Source organism: Mandrillus leucophaeus, unplaced genomic scaffold (assembly GCF_000951045.1).
Source record: "Mandrillus leucophaeus isolate KB7577 unplaced genomic scaffold, Mleu.le_1.0 Scaffold499, whole genome shotgun sequence".
Taxonomy (NCBI): Eukaryota; Metazoa; Chordata; class Mammalia; order Primates; family Cercopithecidae; genus Mandrillus; species Mandrillus leucophaeus.
In genome coordinates, this window is record NW_012105353.1 from 406,975 (window position 1) to 423,484 (window position 16,510).

Below are 16,510 nucleotides of genomic sequence, written 5' to 3' on the forward strand. Positions count from 1 at the left end.
CCTCCCCGCGCCCCCGCCGGCTCGCTTCGCTCCCCGGAGCTGGCCACTCGGCCCGTTCTGATCCCGCTCGCGTCTTCCCCCCGGGTTCAGGGTTTTGGTTTGGGTTGTTGGGCTGGGTCTGTTTGCCCGTCTGTCTGTTCCTCCCACCCGCACCTTCACCTCCTTCCTTCGCTCGGGGGGCTGCCAGTGTGTGGCGCGTGGGGTTTGGAGTGGGCGCTGGGGCTTTGCAAGAAGCCAATTTTAATCAACTTTGCGTGGGGGAAGCGGGAGGCGGAGCGGGGGCCGGCGGGGAGTTGGGAAGTTTGGCCCAGCCAGGTCGGGGGCTTTCCCGGACCTTGGCGACTTCGGGAGTTGAGGGAGGAGTAGGGATCGGGTTCACCGGGGAGCAGGGACTGTCGAGTCCGGCTGAGGCAGGGGCTGCTGCGGGGAGACCAGCGCGCGGGGCACGGACGGCGGCGACCTGTGGGGGGTTTCGGGTAGGGGGTGCAGCGTTTTGCCTTCCCTCCGTCTGCCGCAGCTGTTGCTGCTGCTGCTGCGAAGAAAATGGAAGCCTAAGGTCCCCTACCCCCTTCGTTTCTGAGGTCGCAGAGCTAGACCCCCGTCCCTGCGAGTTTAACTTGAGTTTCCTGTCCGTGAAGGTGAGAGGGTGATACTCAAGGAGATCAGCGGCCGCCGTAAAGGGCTTTCTGGTTTTCCTCGCCCGGGGTCTGGTGGCCGTCCCTGAGACACCCACCCCAGTGCCCAAAACCCAAACAGTATACCCAAACAGGGCAAAACAGAATTTCCCCGGGCGCATCACTCCACCGAGCTTTTCTGAACCGCCCCTGTCCCAGAACAACTCGGGGTCTGCGAAAATAATCCAGACAAGACCCATTCCAAGGTATCACCGCTCCTCTCCGGAGTGGAAAATCAATTCCTGATGGTGGCGCGTCTGTGATTCTTCCTTCTTGACTTTTTGCTGCCTTCTCTCCCCGCAGCGGACTTTGGGGGATTACAGGATGATAGGCTGCGTGTGTGTAATAGTTACTGAGTGAGTGACCCCATTTCTGGAAAGCATGACTGAAACGCGGGGGTGGAATGGGGCAGGCTCTGATGAGTGGTGTGCTTGGCGGCAGCCGCTGCCCTGCCGGCCTCCGCAGTGTGAGAGGTAGATAGGGTTACTGGTTACGTCAGTAAAACCGAGGCTCAGTTTGATCTGAGATGCGGGACACTTGCATTCTCCAGTGTAATGGAGAGGGCGGGGGATCAGTTCAAATCGCTTTTCACTTTTTTCCCCCAGTCACCTCCACTGCTGTATAAAAATTTTGCTTGTTCTCCTTAACGCACGCAGAGTTGTAATAGTGCTTATGATTGGTGCTTAGTATTTTGCGACTTGGATCATACTTGTAAAACCTGAACTAAATGCTGCTCTTCAATGGAAAAGACATTGATATATGTTGAAAGAAAATGAAAGAAAGAAAGGAAATCATGTTTTTAAGACTGACAGAATCACAAGAACTTTATTTAAAATTGTTAACCAGACTAATACTATGAATCTTTTATTTAAAAAAGCCAAATTTATGATGTTTAATCATCCTTTGGATGGGTAGTGTGAAAAACAGCATGCAAGAGCTCTTTTCATATTTTTCCCCGGAAAATTTTTTGCATTAAATAATATAGCTAAAAGGTTAATAAAATATTCTCAAAGTACTGAACTTGTGGAAAGAAATTAAATTTGCTTTGAGCCTTTTACATACAAACATTAATAATTGCAACTCAAGATCAGTCCACATTTCTGCTTGGCATTTATCGATGTGATAGGAAAACAATGTCATTTAAAACTCCACCTTATCCTTTTTCTATCTAGAATGCATTTGGATAAGGAAGCACAAAACTGATATTTATTTAGCACCAACTATATGCCAGGTACTGTACTACATTACTATTTCATTTTATCCTTCCTATGACCCAGCAGGGTAGGATTATGGTCCCCATTGTTATAGATTAGGAAACAAAATCTCAGAAGCTGAAAGGTACAACGATTATAAATAGTAAATGGCAGAGCCATAATTCAAAGCCAGGTGGATACAATTCATGTGCTTTGTTTTATATCAGGGTAGCTGTTCCAAATCTTTTGTGGAAAAATTCGGGGTATAAATAAGCCAGTAGTTAGAGGTCATCTATTTTCCAAAAACAAATAGAGTATTATAAGAGGTCTCATTTGGTAAAGCCTTGTTATTTCAGTTACTGTCATGTTTTCCAGAACTTGACAGATAGGATTCCACAATTTGCTATTTTCAAAGAATTTTCTTGCTATTCTGGCATAAGATATGTCAAACAGAGCCAATGTAGCCAAGATTTATTAAAACTAAATTCTAACAAATTGCCTTTAGATATTTAATTTCCTTTGCTTGTTCAGCTATTTCAAGTAAATTACTTCTGATACAATTTGGAAATATTGAAGACAGTGAGGGAAAGGTTGAAAAGTTCCACTCAGAGGTCTAATATTTTCACTATTATGCCGTTTCCTCCCCAGTAGGTTCCTATCAGATAATAATTGTATTTTACCAGAGTAATATCGTTTTTTTAAAGCATCATTTACTTGAGTAAATACATCAAAATATTTCTCTCCAGGTTAAAAGATTTCAGGATTGGTCTGTGTAGGAGTTTACATTTGTGGTCTCATCCCTAGTACTCTGTGAACTCTTGAAAGCAGACTTTTTTACCGCCCCCCCCCCCCCCCAATCTTCAGCATTCAACACAATGCCTGGCACTTACACATTGTGGACTTAATAAATGTCTGCTGAATGAATCATGAAAGTCAGGAATAGGATGATTATGAATCTTATCTCTGTTTTTTATCATTTTAATCTCATTAAAATATGGACAATTTAAAAAGACCTCAGTGCCTCAGTAAAAACATAGGCAGTTTCTTCAGTTCCTTTACACTGGCCTTCCTGCTTTAAGACCTCACACGAATCTCATGGTGTTCAAAACAAAAAAACCCTTGTGGTTAAACTCAAACGTGGGTCAGAACATGATAGGCTAGAACTAGGCCAAATGTTTAAAGAAGCAAATTTAGGATAATAAAGGAAGTACTATGTAAGCAAAGTAAGGGTTGGTACAAGATAAAAAACAAACTAGCTTCCTAACTGGTCTAGGTGAATTCTTTAGTGAGTTACTTAAAGATGCTAATATGCTTTTGAATATTTGACTGTATAGAGAATGGATAGGTAGGAATTATGGCTCTTCTGTTCTACAAATCCCTTGCCACTGCTGTCAGAGACAGCATTTACTAGATCATAAGCCTGACCTAGAGTGATACTTTTTTCTCCGCTGCAGTAGAGTAGGTATAAATGATAGTAGATCTAAATATGAAGTTTTCAAAATAATAAAACTATGGAGGTTATTTTTGTTTTACAGAAATGTGTTACATAAAATAGCCACAATATAATTTGTTGTATACAATGTGTATTACACAATGTGTTGTATGAAAATAGCTACCTCGACTTCCTTTAAATAACAGGTACCCATGATGCACTGAAAAATATCAAAAAATATCAATTATATAAGTATTTTATTATAGAAAATGAGGCCTTTGTGTGGGAGATCATGTTTAGTGAATGTGCAGCCATTTTTAACCTCAAAGATTATATAGTATTCTATAGTATAGTACATAGATTTTATAGTATTTCTACTATATCAATATTATGTAGATTTCTTATTCTATCTATAGGGAAAATGTTCTGTTAAAGTATAATCACTGATTTTGAAAAAAATGTTTTATTGTTTCTTTTCCTTTTCCTGTTTTATTTTTACCACCTTTCAGGTTTTTTTCTTTCCCCTAAGTGAAGATCTGAGGAGAGGACAGGTATTGTTACATGTCAACTGTCAAGTAACTGTGACACATTACTGAACACTTCATTGTTTTCAGTGATTATGATAGAGGATGTCAGTTTTGTAAAATGTAGAAAACTTTGCTTTATTTTGGCAGCTTGGTCCTGTAGTAATGGGGTAGATTCAAAATGTGAAACTTGCTGAATGCATTTAAATTTTATTAATAAAACTTTTATCTAATTACAGGAACAAATATAGGCAGACTTTGTCTTCTCTTTAGTGAACATTTCTGGAAACCACAATAAGTATATCTTATTTTTAATAAGAAGGGTGGCATAATTGGACTGTGTACTCCTGACCAAGGACTTGACATTTGCTAAATTATGGAATGACCAAAAATATAGATCACTTATCTAGAAGTCTGAGTTGCAGAACGATTGTCCTAAAGTTTTTTAAAATTTTTATTACTAAGAAACTCATACCATTGTGATAATTAACAAGATTTGCTCTACAGTTCAATGCTCAGGGACATGTGATCTGCCAGACTGTGAATGATGGGTAAGGTCACAGTTGCCTGTTGACCCAGTGCAGAATGGGTGCTTTAGACTCAATGGTTCAGATTGTAATGAATGACACACTGACATGTTGGTGGTCTCACTGGTAATGCCTGCGTGTGATAGTGCTCAGTTGTTTAGGTGCTTTGGTGGGTAACACATTTTAAAGCATTGGAATGCAGCTGTGCAAGTACGTATATATATACACACATCCTGTTCCCCAATTCACATAAATAGAAAAAAACAAGTATCTAAATTGTAATACCTAGCATTCGATATCTTCCTTCCACCCCGCTCCCATCAGTGTGTTCTTTTGGAATTAATACAGTGACCTGTATCATTAACTTGGAGATACCAGATCTCACATATTCTGGTTTATCAGTTTAACACCAAAAAGCATTAAAGCAAAGAAAAACTACCCTATTTAATCATTCAGTAAAAACTACCATGTTTAATCATTAAGTTTTGTCATGATTTAGCAAAACAAACACAAATATGTGTGTGTGTGTGTGTGTGTGTTTTATAAAACAGGTTCAGGATAAAATGTATCCATATAGCACATAATGATTATTTTAATACATTTGGCCTACTTATTTTTTGACAGTTTACCAAGTTGTACAATTTAAAAGCCAATATTTATTAATCCCTAATGTACAGAAACATAGGAGGAAGTTGTCTCTTTGGTTAAACAAACTGTACACCAAAATTTTTACTTTTTAATTGATAAATAATATTTGTACATTTTTATGGGGTCATGTGATATTTTGTTCCATGCATAGAATGTGTAATGATCACATCAGGGTATTTGGGGTATCCATTAATCATTTCTATGTGTTGGGAACATTTCAAATCTTCTCTTCTAACTATTCTGAAATATATAATACATTGTTATTAACTATGGTCACCCTACTCCACTCTGCTATCCATTGTTAGAACTTATTCCTTCTATCCAGTTGTATGTTTGTACTGTGCCTATTAACCAACCTTTCTTCACCCCTACCCCCTCTGTAACCCCCCACACTCGTCCTATCCTCTAGTAACTCTCATTCTGAGTAGAAACTCCCTACCCATGAGCCCCACATGTGAGTAAGAACATGCAATATTTGTCTTTTTGTCATGTGGCCTGTTTTAAGCAAATGCATTAGTTACTGGTAATTAAGTATTTTGGTTTTTGCTCATTCTTAAAACTTAGAAGGGACTTTGTGGGGTTATTTGGATTAATAGCAAAGTGTTAAAGAACATAAGCTCTGGAGCCATAAAGACCTGTGTTTGAGTCCTGGCTCTGTCACTTAATAACTTTGTAACTTTATGCAAGTTATATTTAATATCTCTATACTTCAACATCCTAATTTGTAAAATAGGGATGAAAATAATGTCTACCTCATAGAGTTTTGGTGAGAATTAAATGAAATGATAATGTATGTAAAGTACTTGGTTCAGTACATGGTTTAAGTTTTTAATAAACAACAGTTACAATGAATCGTCCCTCTTAAAGAACTGTCTGAGTTTGTTTTTCCTCTGGGGTAATTTTTTAGAATCCAGCAAAACAATTAAAAGTGATTTATTTGATCGATCAGTTTAAATAGTCATGGTAATATCTGAATGTAATTGAAAGGGCAAGGGGAACAGAAATCTCTTGAATCTTGTCCTTTTTGCATTGATCCCTTCCTCAATATTGCCTTTAAAGGGAAAAAACAGCATTGTGAAGAATATATGTGGAAGAAGGAAGAAAGGAAAGTTTGTTCACATTTTTAACATTGCTCAGATTGGAAGATGTCTCACAATCCATGGCATGTCATAGTTTAATTAGCAGCATGTTTTTCCTTAATATATAAAATAATAGTATATCTTACACTTGATTGTATCTTTTAATCAGTGAAATATAGTGTATCCTGTATGTTTACCTCTTGAAGGTAATGTGTCCCTGAAGAAATGGTTAAAGTCAGTTTATAGCATCAATAGGTAGAATTTTAACTTTCTTTGTAAAGCATACCGACACACAATGTGCACACCTTTTTATGTTTTAGGATGAATCCGTTCTGTTAATTTTTAGGGAAAGAAATTAATATGTCACACCTCCTTCCCCATTGCTATACATACATTTGTTATAGTTATTTGGAAATGCTATAAGGTAACTGGGTTTTCCTGTCTATAAATGTAGTCCTTTAGATTTTGCCTGTAATGTGGTATTGGTTCTTACAGAACTCTAAATAGTATATATAGTATTTTTCAAGCTGAAAAGTCTCTGGAGATATGATGTTAAAAGGTGTATCCATGCCTCAAGAATCACCCCTCTCCAAAAAACAAGATAGTGTGGCATAATCAAGTAAGTTGGGGAAATGTGGCATTAAATAAGATTTAACCTGTCTTTACTGTATAATTTAGAACTTTTAAGATGTTGTATACAATGAATCCGCAAAACGGATATGGCCTACAGCATTTGAGACTTGATGTCAGAACCCCTTTTTTGTGAACCATCTATTGAAGTCTCAGTGGACACAAAGTGCTTTGCAGAACACAGTTTTGGAAAGTCTGATAACTACAGTAACGTGATCCAGTATTGCCTGGAAATGAGCTGTTATGTTTAATTGACTGTATTGAAGTTTTTTCATTAACTGTCAAGAGTTTTGTTTCATTTTGGATTGAAATCTTTCTAAATTGTATAAAAATGTTCCATCTTAATAGTGAATATAAATGTAATAATAATTTAGATAAAAGTTAAAAGTAATTTACACTTTTGATTCGGTGTTCTGAAAATTATTGGTCATATTCTACCTTAATATCAAGCTAATTGCCCCTACTAAATGGCTTGTACATTGACTGTTTCTGTAACTTATGTCTAATATTTGTAGTTTAAAAATTTTCTTATATGCCACTTTATGCCACTGTTAATCTGCTTTTCTCTCCCATTTTCCTGTTAAAATTAATTGCTTCTCATTTTCACTTACTAGAGAATAGACATCTAGGATTAGTAATATACAAAAGTTACAGCTTCCAAATAATGTAAAATAGCATCCTCACCCTTTTTCTGGTCTCTGCTCATCATGTACAAATACCTCTGGGGTCAGGGGTGTTTGCTGGGCATATTTCCAAATAATGAATAGTGATTTTATGTTTTACATACCATAACAGAACGGCTCAATTACTGGCATTACCTGCCCTGCATATTTAAGTTCCTCTCTTGAAGATGTCAGCTGGAAAGTAGAACTAAAAATGAACTAAAAAACAGGCAGCTTTAAATTGAAAGCTAGCTTACTGCCCTGCCTGGAGTCAGCTCTCCACATTGTGAGTCCTTTTCTGTTGTTCTCATAAAATAGTACTAGTTTCCTAAATATTTGTTACTCTACACTTAGGTATAAATCTAAAAGCACTTTTAGATTTCTTGTCATAATAGAATTACAACCATAGCATAAGTTAAATCAGATTTTCCCATCTTAACTAGTATATCTATGGTCTCTTACATACCTTAAAAACTAGTTTTGTCCACCGTATAAATTGATTTTTATAATCTTACATATGGTGATGATCTCATCTTCAAATCTGACCTGGTCATTTAGATTTCTGTGAGCTTGGCTCTAATTTTTTGGGCCACAAAGCTTGTTACAGGAAACTTGGTTCAGTCATTTGATATGTGTTAGAAGCAGATGTCAAGTGATAGCCTGAAGCAAAAGATCATTTTGACATTAATAGATTGAAATGCATCTCAAGTGCAGTGGTTTGGGATAAATTTTCACTTCAGAAATCTTGTAAAACCTATAGCAAAAACCTCAGCTATCTAGAATGTTACTTCATTTCTTCACATTTAGGAACAGAGGCATCTATCTGAAAATAATACAAAGTAATAAAGATTTACTTAAAATCACAAAAAATTTCTAGATCAGCAGTGTTTAGTACAGTAACTGCTACCCATATGTGGCTATTGAACACTTGAAATGTGGTTAGTGTGGAAGTGAATTTTTTAATTTTAACTAATAGTCACCAGTGGCTATTGGCTACCATGATGAACAGTACAATTCCCAGTTACAGTATTAGTACAAATTGAATGCATTTTTTACACCACTATTTTTTTCATTTCTACCTTGTATGATTTATATCTTGAAATTAATAGGCTAAAGCTTTTCTAAAAACAAATATTTAACATGCTTTTTCAGATTATTTTTAATCAGGTTTGTTTTGCCCTTTTCTATCCTGAAGATTCTGATAAACGCTCTAGGGTGGTACATACCCCACAAATCAGCATTCTTTTCTTCCTACAACTTTAATAGTTTTACTGTGACATCTCATTCAAGTGATAACACTAAAGCATTGGGGGAAATTTAAATATCAAAAAATGTTGTAATTATAAGTTTCCTCTCGTGCACAGAGCTTACAGACAGAGATATAAACAGTAAGACTAATGTCTCTGGGTAGAAAAATACACAATTATCTTCTATATTATTGGATGAATAAATTACTGTATGGTAATTTGTTTAAATATTGTGTTGCATCCACTGTACTGTGCTAGTTAAAACTGAAAAAGTGGATTGGTGCATCTTGAAATATGAAAGCATTTAAATTTTTTTAGCATAGAATTTTAGAGCAGAGAACAATTTAGCTCTACCCTATTTATATAAGAAAATTGAGACCTGTTCAGGCAGACCTGCTTCAGGTGATATGTTAACAAAGTCATAGTTGGGGTGTGCAACACATTGATTTCACTAAAATTCATTTTGTCATCCACAACATATCAATACAACTTTTTAATGTTATCAAAACTATCTTAAATACGAATTCTGAAAGAACCACAATGGACAAAAGTTCAAATATTACTTTTTCTCTACCCTCTGCTAATTTTCACTCATTTGCTATGTCAAGAGTACTCAAATCCAAAGTAATACACAGTCTTGCCTTAGCCTTAATTTATAAGTCTGGAAAATACAGTCCTTAGTTTACAAAAACAACTTCAGAATGTTCCTACCTACAAACGAAGGGTGGAGGGGTACATTGAGATCACTGCTCTTTCCCAAGTGAAGATGGAAGGAAGTTCACGTCTATTGAATGCTCCCCTTGATAAGTCACTTTGTGTATATCAACTTGAATGAAGTATACATAATTATCGTCAACTTACAGATGAGGAAACTGAAGCCTAGAAGGGTTAAATAACGTGCTCATGGTTGCACAGCTAGTAACTGAAGGAGCCAGAATTCAAACCCAAGTCTCACAGATTGCAAATTCTATTGACTTTTCACTACACAGCCCTGTTTGAGTTGAGAACATCCAGGTGAGTAACTCAGTCTAAATGAAATCTGCTACCGGGGAAAAAGGATCCAAGTAGTTTACATGAGTAGCTATTATGGAGATGTAGAGAATAACCTAGAGAGATAGGTGACTTCTCACATATATAAATACATGTATGTATGTAGCATGAAGCCCTCTTCTCACCAAGGAGGCCTGTAGAGATGATGTGATCCTAGCATGGACTAGGAATGCTATTCACAATAGAGACAGTGCTTAAGTAGTCAATAGGTAAAGTTAGAAAAGTTAGTAAAACCATGTGAGGTTGATGGTAGTTTCCAAATACAGTGGATTAAACAGGTTTTTGTGAGTTGGCTTGAAAAACCGCATTTATGACATTGTATGGGAAGATTATTTGAGATTTCTAATGAGCTGTCTTACAAATAAAATGTCTAACGTTTGATACAAAAATTACAGTACTTGGAAAAAGGGGGGAGGGATGCCGCCTAGACATTACTTAACACCTCTCTTTACAGAAGCCCCTAGGTGTATGCCTGAGTAAATGTGTTCTGTTCTTTGATTGCAGCTTATTAAATCATTACCTCTCTATCTTTGCATCCTCTTTTCAGAAAAATCTACTTGATGTTCCCTCAAAGTGCTAGAAAACAGAATTTGGCTCAACCCAGAAAGGTTAACAATTATCTTACTATCATATAAGAAAAGGAAATTTAAAAGGAAAGTTATGCAATTGGTTTTTTTTGTTTTGTTTTGTTTTTTTCTTAGAGTGTCAGGTCAAATAGCCCTAATTAATTCTTTTCTCACTCTATCACCCAGAGCTTTTGCTCTAATGCTGATACGGAAGTTCCTTGTATATGTATGTATTCTGTCACCCAGGCTGTAGTGCAGTGGCGCAATCTCGGCTCACTGCAACCTCTGCCTCCTGGGTTCAAGTTATTCTCTTGCCTCAGCCTCCCAAGTAGCTGGGACTACAGGCACCCACCACCATTCCTGGCTAATTCTTATATTTTTGGTAGAAATGGAGTTTCTCCATGTTGGCCAGGCTGGTCTCGAACTCCTGACCTCAGGTGATCCATCTGCCTTTGCCTCCCAAAGTAATGAGATTAAAGGCACGAGCCACCGCATCCAGCCTAATTCCTTTTTTTTTTTTTTTTTTTTTGGAGACGAAATTTTCCTCTTACTGCCTAGGCTGGAGTGTGCGGTGTTGCGATCTCGGCTCACTGCAACCTCTGCCTCCCAGGTTCGTGATTCTCCTGCCGCAGCCTCCCACGTAGCTGGGATTACAGGTGCCCACCACCACGCCCGGCTAATTTTTTTTTAGTAGAGACAGGGTTTTGCCATGTTGGCCAGGCTGGTCTCGAACTTCTGGCCTCAGGTGATCCGCCCGCCTTGGCCTCCCAAAATGCTGGAATTACAGGCATGAGCCGCTGTACCCAGCCTAATTCCTTTTTTAATTGAGAAATTTACATACTATAAAATTCACCCTTGTATATAATTCAGTGGCTTTTACTATATTCCCAAGGTTGTGCAGCCATCACCACTATCTATTTCCTAGAACAGTTTCATCACCCCAAAAAGAAATTTCATACACGTTAGCAGTCACTCCCCATTTCCTCCATTCTCCCAGTCCCTGGCAATCACTAATCTATTTTCTGTCTCTAGATTCACCTATTCTGGACATTTCATATTAATGGAGTCCTACAGTATGTGGACTTTGTGTCTGTTTTCAAGGTTCTTACATGTTTCAAGATTCATACATGTTATAGCATGTAGCAAGACTTCATTCTTTTATGTGGCTGAATAATCTATTGTATGGATATACCACAGTTTGTCCATTTATCAGTTGATGGACATTGGAAATTGTTTCTACTTTTTGTCTATTATGAATAATGCTGCTGTGAACATTCGTATTAAGTTTTTATGTGAACATATGTTTCCATTTTTCTTGGATATATACCTAGGAGTAGAATTGCTGAGTCATATGGTAAGTCTATGTTTAGCTTTTTGAGGTACTGCCAGCCTTTTCCAACTGGCCTGTACCATTTTACATTCCCATCAGCAGTGTATGAGAGTTCCAGCTTTTCCACATCCTTACCATCACTTACTGTCTTTTTTACTATAACCATCCTAGTGGGTGTGAAGTGGTATCTCATTGTGGTTTTGATTTGCATTTCTCTAATGACTAATGATGTTAAGGATCTTTTCATGTGCTTCTTGTCCATTTGTATACATAATTCATGTGCTTATTTTGTTACTGTTTTAGAGACTTCAGTTGGCTTTTGCTCTAATGCTGATATGGAAGTTTCTTGTATATGTATTTCTTAGAAAACTTAGTTTCAATACGTGGTTTTAAGATATTTTCTTTCTTTTTAGATTTGATAAATACAAGGCTTTTCTTAAAATAGTGGTTTTCCAACTGGGTTAATAGAGCTCTAGGTTCTATCAAAGTGCCTTAGGATACCTCTCACCAAGGCACCCCTTCTCTCAGCCAGAGTGGAATTCCTAGAGGAACACAACAAAGAGTTAAATATTGATTATAGAACTTAAAAAAGAAAGTTACAGAAAGAAAAGATTGGGGCAGTGATATTTTTCCTTAGAGTCTCCTCGGCCTGAACTAGTCTATAGTTTCTTATTTAAAGCAAAAGTGCAGGTGTTAATTGAAGATTAATTACTAATCTTAATAATAGAAAAACAGTAGGCCTAGAATCTCTGAAATTAAATAAAAGTCAACAGATAAATGAATTCAGGAGTCCATCTCAAGTGAAGTAACACATATAGGTATGTTATTTGAAGAAGTAAAAATGCAAATAAAACAAAACCTTATTTGCCTCTTTTCCTTCAAGTTCTTGCTGGCTATTGGTTTAATTCAAGAGTAATAATTATCAAAATGGATGTTCATATTAAGTAATCCTTAGAGAAATGTCATAGGCAAATTAAAAATAAGTTTTGCCTTGGATTAATAAAAAGAAGAGCTCATAAATGAGTTTTAAAGCTATCTCCTGCCTACCACCCCGCCTCCCCTGCAAGCTTTTCTGAGTATGTATAGTATACTACTAGGTGAAAATGAATTAAATGCAATTATTTTCTTTTGGAACATTAATAAAAGTACTGGGGTGGGCAGGAAGTTTAATAGCATGAAACAAGGTAAATTAGTAAAGAATAATATAAGCAGATGTAATTGGATCTTTGGGAGGAAATTATGATCTATAATGTTACAGCAGTTTTCTGTAGTACATTTTCAACCATAATGTGGAAAATTAGAAAATAAATGTTATTTTCAACATAAAAATTAATCACTTGGAGGATACTTCTGGTTCTGCCAAGATAGAGGACCCCTATTCCTCCTTGATCCTCCCTTACAGCTAAAACACCTTAGATATAACACAACAAACAAGCACAGGAACGTTCTAAAGGTGGAAAAAGAAGGCAAACAGCCTGCAGACCTTGGGACTCAAGAAAATTCAGGGAATTCACTATTTGTGTTCTTCCTGTCGCCTCCCATATATCCTAGACAGGGTGCTATGAAAGCCTCCAAACTAGAACTGCCAACAGTCACAGACAAAAAGAGCTCTGAGAAAAAGATCGTTTCCTTTAGACAAACAACTAGGGGAAAGGTAGCCAAATAAGACTGAACCTTTTTGACAATACTCACCCTACCCTGGCCAAATACCATCAGAAAAACCCCACCTCACCCCAAAGAAGCAAATAACAGTGCTCTCACTCCCCAACCCAGTGGTGTGGGCTGGGGATATCAGAGACCTAAGTGCCCATTTCTTTGCCCAGCAAAAGCAGACAGCACTTTGGTTCCCCCTGCTGGGTGGTTTTGGCAGACCAGGCAGGAAGGGTTTTCCCTCATTCCTCTTCCAGCAGAAGGAAGTTGTGCTCTTGCCAGGGTGGGGTCTAGCAGCAAATTGAGCCTCCACCCTGACCCAGAAGCAGTGACGCTTAACAAGGTGACGTGAGCCAGGGCTAATCCATACTCTACACTCACCTGATATCAATAGGCAGAACAAGAAGGTTGGAGTTAGGATTCTCAACACATCTTACCTCCACTAATGTCAGTGGGGCCCAGTGGAGAACTGAGCCTTCACTCCCATCTGGCAAGTGATGGGTGGCAGGGCTAGTTGGCATTCTGCTTCCTCCTCTACCCTCCCCTGTTGTTAGCTGGGTCCTTTGGGGAGCTGAGCTTTTGGCTTTATAGTGCAGCAACAAAGAAGTATGAGTCAGCCCTCTGCTTTCCTCCTCCCTGTCATCATCAGGGCCCAGCAGGGAGGTGAGCTTACACCCCTACTCAGAGGCAATGAGGTGATACAGGTTGGTGCCCTACTTTCGTTGGGACTAATAGTGGAGCTGAACTTCCATCCCACCCATCTGCAACAAAACAGTGTGAGTCATTGCTCCACTTTTGCCTGGGTGATGTTGGTAGGGCCCAGAGGGAAGCTGAACATACACACTCACCCTCCTCACACTCCACCTCAACAGGAGGACTGCCTGCTTCAGAAAAAAAAAAAAAAAAAAAAAAAAGATTAAATAGGAAAGAGTCCTATAATCTCCAAATATTCATTAGACAGTAAAAAATCACCTACACCAAAAACCAGGAAAATTGCAACATGAATGAGAAAAGACAGTCAACAGACATCAGCACTGTGATAATTCATATGTTGTAATTATCAGACCAGAATTTTAAAGCAGCCATCACAAAAATGCCTCAGTGAGCAATCACAAACACACTCGAAACAAATGAGAAATTCGTCTCAGGAAAGAAATGGAAGCTATAAGGAAGAACCAAATAGAAATTTTAGGACTGAAAAATACAGTAACTGTAATAAACTTACTACATGGGCTAGATAGAAGAATGGAGATGACAGGAAAGAATAACATTGGAGATAAAGCAGTAGAAATGAAAAATAAAGAAAAACTGGAAAATGAACAGAGCCTCAAAGGCCTGGTAAACATTAACAAAAGATTTAACATTTATGTCATCAGAGTCCCAGAAAGGGGGAAAAGAAAGTGGACCTGAAGAAATAATGGCTGAAATTTCCCCAAATTTTGCAAAAGACATAATCTTACAGATTCAGGAAGCTGACTGAATCCCAAATAAGATAAACCCAAAGTAATCCACTCCTAGACAAAATCAGAATCAAACTTTTGCAAATGAGTAGTTACTGTCTAATAGATACAGAGTTTCAATTTTGCAAGATAGTTCTGAAGATTAGTTACATAATGTGAATACTACTACTAAACCATACACTTAAAATAGTTGAGATAGTGAATTTTATGTTATGTTTTATGACAATTGAAAAATTAAATATCAAACTTTTGAAAAAGAATCTTTAAAGCAGCTAGAGAGAAATGAACTGTTACCTATAGGGAACAATTCATGTGACAGCAGATTTTCCATCAGAATCTGTGGACGTCTGCCAGGCACAGTGGCTTACGCCTGTAATCCCAGCACTTAGGGAGGCTTACGTCTGTAATCCCAGCACTTTGGGGGCTTACGCCTATAATCCCAGCACTTTGGGAGGCCAAGGCAGGAGGATTGCTTGAGCCCAGGAGTTCAAGATCAGCTTGGGCAACATGGCAAGACCCATTTCTACAAATAATAACAATATTAAAAATAAATAACCAGGCATGGTGGCATGGGCCTGTAATTCCAGCTACTGGGGAGGCTAAAGCTGGAGGATCACTTGAGCCCAGACAGTCAAGGCCGCAGTGAACCATCTTCGCTCCACTGCACTCCAGCCTGGGTGACACAGTGAAACCTCATCTCAAAACATCTGTGGATGCCAGAAGGATATGGCACACCATTTTTCAAGTGCTGAAAGAAAATACTGTCAACCCAGATTTCTATACCAAGTGAAAATATCCTTCAGGAATGAAGATAAAATCAGAGTGGTCTCGGATGCAGGAAAACTAAGAGAATTTGTGAGTAGCAGACCCTGAAAGAGAATGATAAAAGAAGGAAACTTGGACTGTCAGGAATAAAGAAATAACATAAATTCTACATAGTCTCCTCCAGAAAATAGAGAACACTTTACAACTCATTTTATGAGGCCAGTATTATCCTGATAGCAAAACCGAAAGATAGTATAGAAAACTATCCCTTCAGGTCAATATCCCTGAAGAACATAGACACAGAATCCTCAACAAAAACTAGCAAAACAAATCCAACAACATATAAGAATTGTATGCCATGACCAACTGGGTTTTATTCCACATCAGACACAGTATCCAAAAATCAAGGTAGCCTAACCATATTAAAAGGTTAAAGAAGACAAGTCACATGATACTAATGGAGAAAACATATTTTTTCTTGATCATGAAATGGCTTATAGGAAAGAGAAAAAACATTTAGCTAAGTTAAACATTCATTCATAATAAAAACTCAGCCACCTAATAGAGGGGGACTTGCTCAACTTGATAATGAACCCACAGCTAACATAAAACTTAATGATGTAGTCCTAGCACCTTGGGAGGCTGAAGTGGGTGGATCACTTGAGGCCAGGAGTTCAAGTCCAGCCTGGGCAATATAGCAAGGCTCTATCTCTAGAAAAATAATTTTTTAAAAAATTAGCAAGGAATAGTGGCACGCACTTATAGTCCTAGGTACTTGGGGGACTGAGGCAGGAGGAACACTCGAGCCCGGGAGTTCAAGTCTGCAGTTGCCTGTGATCACACCACTGCACTCCAGCCTGGGCGACAGAGCAAGACCCTTTAAAAATAAAATGGGAGGAATCATTCCAAATGATTTTAAGACTTACTATATAGCTCCAGTACTCAAAATACTGTACTGTTGGCAAGGGGATACACACATAGATCAGTGGAATAAAATGGAGAACAAGAAATAGACCCACCTAAGTACAGCCAACTGATTTTTGTCAAAGTTACAAAAGCAGTTTGATAGAGGA

General features: G+C 38.0%; 1 protein-coding gene across 1 annotated transcript in view; it reads left to right on the plus strand.

The window, feature by feature from the left end:
• The first annotated feature begins 428 nt into the window (after nt 1-428).
• Nucleotides 429-16,510, plus strand: part of RPS6KA3 (ribosomal protein S6 kinase, 90kDa, polypeptide 3) — a 114,232-nt gene continuing 98,150 nt past the window's right edge. Inside the window, exon 1 of the mRNA XM_011995781.1 lies at nt 429-606. The gene's annotated coding sequence lies outside the window, so the exon portion shown is untranslated. The remainder of the gene's footprint in view (nt 607-16,510) is intronic.